This window comes from Balaenoptera ricei, chromosome 4 (genome assembly GCF_028023285.1).
Source record: "Balaenoptera ricei isolate mBalRic1 chromosome 4, mBalRic1.hap2, whole genome shotgun sequence".
Classification (NCBI taxonomy): domain Eukaryota; kingdom Metazoa; phylum Chordata; class Mammalia; order Artiodactyla; family Balaenopteridae; genus Balaenoptera; species Balaenoptera ricei.
In genome coordinates this window covers 110,395,706-110,400,742 of record NC_082642.1, presented here as the reverse complement: position 1 = coordinate 110,400,742, position 5,037 = coordinate 110,395,706, and the positions used below count along the sequence as shown (strand labels likewise).

Below are 5,037 nucleotides of genomic sequence, written 5' to 3'. Positions count from 1 at the left end.
AAGAGATACACTCATTGCAGAGATATGATAATGGCATCTATATGTTTGGTACTTTAATAATAACAAATAACTTTTACCTATATTATTCCATATGATTCTCACAAAAATTCTGCAACACAGGGAAGTACTTGTTTCCATTTTTATGGAGGAAGAAATCAGCACTAAATGACTGGTGAGACTAAGGCAGAAAAGAAAGTGGTTGAACAAAACAATCAGCCAACAAGTTGACATATACACATCACCACATCAAGTAACAGCAGAATACATATGTTTGTCAAGCCCTCATGGAACAGTCTACAAGACTGAGAATATCCTGGGCCATAAAATAAACCTCAAGAAATATAAAAGAATTGAAATAATTCAGAGTATATTCTATGATAATTGAATAGCTTAACATATGAATTAGCATTTCTGTTTCAATAACAGAAAGGCTGCAAAATATGCAAATACTTGGAAATTAAACAAATACACTTTTAAATAATCTACAGGTCAAAGGAGAGGTCTCATATACTTTACAATAAATTATGAAATATATGGAACAGAATGGAATGAAAATACAACATACCAAAATATATGAGATCCAGCTAGAGTAGCACAGAGAAGAAAATATACAATACTAACCTTTTGCCCTTAAAAAGAGAAAATGTCTCATTTCAATAATCTGAGTTACTACCTCAAGAAACTAGAAGGGAAAATAAACTTAAACCAAATAGAAAAAAATAAAATTATATAAGAGAAGAAATCAATTTCATTATATATCATTCCATTTATATAATGTTCTTGAAACTTCAATAAAAAAGCAAGAATGACAGAGATAAGAGAAAAACCACCAATAGTAGGAATGAAAACAGAGGCTACTGCCATAGATTTTGAAGCCAATAAAAATTATAAGGTAATATAAAACAACTTTATGTTCATAAATATGACAACTTAAAAGAACCAAGTACTCAAAAGCCACAAACTATCAAAACTCATCCAAGATGAAACAGACAACCTGAATAGTTCTATAATCAATAAAGACATTTGATTTGTAATTACAACTCCTGAAAAACAAATATCCAAGCTCACATGATTTCACTGAATAATTCTGCCCAGTATTTAAAGAAAAATATAAACCAATCTTATGTAATCTCTTCCAAAAAATACGAGAGGGAATACTTCTCAACCCATTTTATGACACTCATTTGATACCAAAACCAGGCAAAGACAGTAACAAAAAAAGAAAAACTACTATCTCATGAACTAAGACCAAAAAAATCATCAATGAAATATAGCTAATCAAATCCAGGAAAGAATAAAAAGAATTATACAACATGACTAAGTGGGACTTATTCTACATATGCAAGAATGATTTGGCATATGAAAAATCAATTAATGTAACCTAAGATAACAAGCTAAAAAGAAGTCATTTTCCTATGAATTGATGCATAAAAAACATTTGACAAAATTCAACACACATTCAATATAGAAAATCTCAATAAACTAGGAATAGAGGAAAGCTTCATTAATTTGATAAAAAGAATTTACAAAAATCCTACAACTAACATCATACGTTAATAGTGAAAGACTAAATGCTTTCCATCTAAAATTGAGATCTAAATGTCCATTCTCATCTTTCTTATTCCACAGAGTACTGGAAGTTCTAGCCAAATAAACAAAGCAAAAAACAAACAAATAAATAAGTAAAATGCATATAGATTGTAAAAAATAAATTCTACTTACAGATGGCATGATTGTCTATGTAAAAAATCCCAAAATATCTACAAAATCATTCCTAGAAATAATAACTGAAGTCAACAGAGTGGCAGGACCCAAGTTCAGTGTGAGGCTGAGTGAAAAGCATAATCTCAAAATGTTATATTCTGTATGATTCTATTTATATAACGTTCTTGAAATGACAAAATTATAGACGTGGAGAAGAGATAGTAGTTGTCAGGCCTCTCTATAGGGTGGAGAGGAGGAAGGTGGCAGTGGCTATAAAAGTGTAGCAAGAAGGATCCTTATAATAGAACTTTTCTGCATCTTGTCTGTGGTGGTGATTGCACAAGTCTACAAATGTGATAAAATTATGCAGAAGTAAATACACACGCACAGGCAGACACACGTATACACACACATGAGTAAATGTAAAACAAGTGAAATCTTTGTAAGACTAAGATTGGACTACATCAATGTCAATTCCCTGGCAAGATGTTATATCTGGTTACTTTGTATTACTTCTTACAAGTGCATGTCAATCTAAAATTACATGAAAATTAAAAGTCAAAATATAAAGGAAAAGGTTTTGTCAACTTTTGCAGAGTTGCTGATGGATGGAGGAAGAAATGAAACCTGTGTTTAATCACTTCTACACTGACTCTTGTCCCTTCGCAATGGAGAGCACTCACGACAGGTGATGATATAAAATTTGAAACAATTGTCCTTATTACTAGTTATTTGCCTGGACCAATGTTATTTTTATGAATTCTTATAAGTAACTGAAAAGACATAAATAATATTATAAAACCGCAATAGTTAAGGAAGCAAAAGCATAGGGGAGCTATAGAAGAAAGCTGAACCAGTAAGTATTCTTTCTTATGCATAAAATCTTAGAATGCGGAAGTTAACACTGAATGCCATGTGCACAGTTACTGTACTGCTGATGCACTTGTATTTTCTTTCTTTTCTGGATGACATAGAACCATGGATGTTTTTAATTATTAAGAATTATCTTTGCCCGCCACGCGAGGCTGCGGCGCACGGTATGGGTGTGTTTGTGTGTGTTTGTGTGGGGAGGGCGTTTGGAGGGAAGGTTACCGGGAGCTCCGTGGCCACTGGGGGGCAGGGGTCCCGGTGACGAAGATGTGGGTATTTTCTCTGTCTTCCACTTGGAAGCCTCAACCCCCCCTTCAGCCACTCTAGATACATCTTGGGGCCCAGTCGAGGGTCGTACCCGTCCGAAGTGTCCCCATCCTTTTTGGGGAGCAAAACCCAACCCCCCGGTCCATCCCAGAGAAACGTGAGCGGGGAATGCCCCAGCCAACCTGGCCGTCCGGATTCCGAGCCGGAGCAACCTCCGGCCTGAGTTCGGAGAGATATTTGCCTGTCGGCCTGGGCTGGGGGAAAGGCGGCCGTGGCCTGGGCCACGGGTGAGGGCGGAATAACCGGTGGGAAGGCTGCGTTTTCACGAAAGACACGGGTGAAGCTGCAGAGCTGCCTTTGCTTGGCTTCTGTGTCGGAGGAGATCTTGTAACGGAGTGGTTCTTCGTCTCACACTAACAAGATGCCTGATTTCCTCAGGGTCGAGGGATTGAAGAATATCCTGAGTTCCCTTGGGGAAAGTCCTCCTGCGGAACGTCATCCGGCACACAGATGCTCACAATAAGATTCAGGAGGAATCAGATATGTGGAAAATAAGAGAGCTGGAGAAACAGATGTAAGATGCGTACCGGGGGACGAAAAGGAAAATGTTACCCAGCAGTTCAAGCCGGATGCGTAGTGATGGTTTTGATGAAGAAAGTCAAAGAGACTATTGGAGGTCAAAGAATGAAATTTCTGGGGCACTGGATGATGATTTTCTTAAGGCTAAATCCTGGAACAAGAAGTTACATGATTATGAAGCTAACATGCCAGACAGATGGGGTCATAGTGGATATAAAGAGTTATACCTTGAAGAATTTGAAACAGACAGTAGTGATCAGCAAGATATTACCAATGGGAAGAAAACATCTCCCCAGGTAAAATCATCTACCCATGAATCTCACAAACACAAGAAGTCAAAGAAATCCCACAAAAAAAAGCAGAAAAAAAAAGTCACACAAAAAACAGAAGAAAAGCAAAAAGGAAGCCACAGATATAACAGCAGATTCCTCAAGTGAGTTCTCAGAAGAAACTGGGGCTTCTAGTACCAGGAAAAGGAAACAACCACATAAGCGCAAGAAAAAAATCCAGGAAAAAATCTCTCAAGAAATCTGCTTTATTCTTAGAGGCAGAGTGTGACACTTCCCAGTCAGATGATTCTGCATCCAGCAGTTCTGAGGAAAGTGAGGAAAGAGACACTAAGGAAACCAAAAGGAAAAAGAGAGATAAAAAAGCCCACATCCCTGTAGTTAACAATGAAGTACAGGAGAGGACAAACAAACGCACAAATTGGAAAGTGGCTACAGATGAAAGGTCTGCCGAGAGTTCAGAGGATGACTAAATGAGAAAGAAACATGCTTCCTGCATGACTCTGGATATTTACAGCTCTTACACCTTGGGGATTTGCCAGTGACTCTATTGCTCAGCACAGGGGGCCTGAGGTCAGAGCTGTCCTGTGCCATCTATATACATTCTGACAGACTTCTTGGTCTTCTATTTTGGCCTGTTAAACTTGATCCTCTTATTGTTAATAGGGAATCGGTTATTTTGTTATGAAGGTTTCTTGAGGAGATTATTTTTTGTGATTAATCCGGAAAGCTGAATCCAAAAAAAAAAAAAAAAGAATTATCTTTAATTTGAAAATAGAGAGAAAATTATCTATGGTATCTGTGTATATTCATTGTCCATTGCTTCTATAACTAATTACCACAAACTTAGTGGCTTCAACAATACAAATATATTATCCTATACCTATGGTGATCAGAAATGTATACCACTTGCTATAAGTCAAGATACTGGCTGGGCTGTGTTGCTCCTAGATGCTCTAGGGAGGATTCCATCCCTTGGTTTTTCTAGCTCCTAGAGATTGTCTGCATTTCTGGGCTCATGGCCCCTTCCAGAAACGGCATCACTCCGATTTCTGCTTCTGTCGTCACACCTCCTTCTTTGACTCTAACCCTCCTGCCTCTCTTTTATGAGGATTCTTGTGATTACATTGGGCCCGTCTGTATTATTCAAGGTAGTCTTCCCAACTCAAGATTCACAAATTAATCACACCTGTAAAGTCTCTTTTGCCACTTAAAGTAACATATTCACAGGTTTCTGGACATCTTTGAGGGGGCATTGTCCTGTCTACCACATGGGTAAATAGATAATAAAATCTCACATTTCAAAATATAAATTCAAGGCTGGGTCTCC

At 37.5% G+C, this 5,037-nt stretch overlaps 1 pseudogene; it reads left to right on the top strand.

Moving 5' to 3' along the window:
• Window positions 1-3,230: 3,230 nt before the first annotated feature.
• On the top strand, window positions 3,231-4,261 carry LOC132365460 (uncharacterized protein NKAPD1-like; annotated as a pseudogene).
• Window positions 4,262-5,037: the final 776 nt, after the last annotated feature.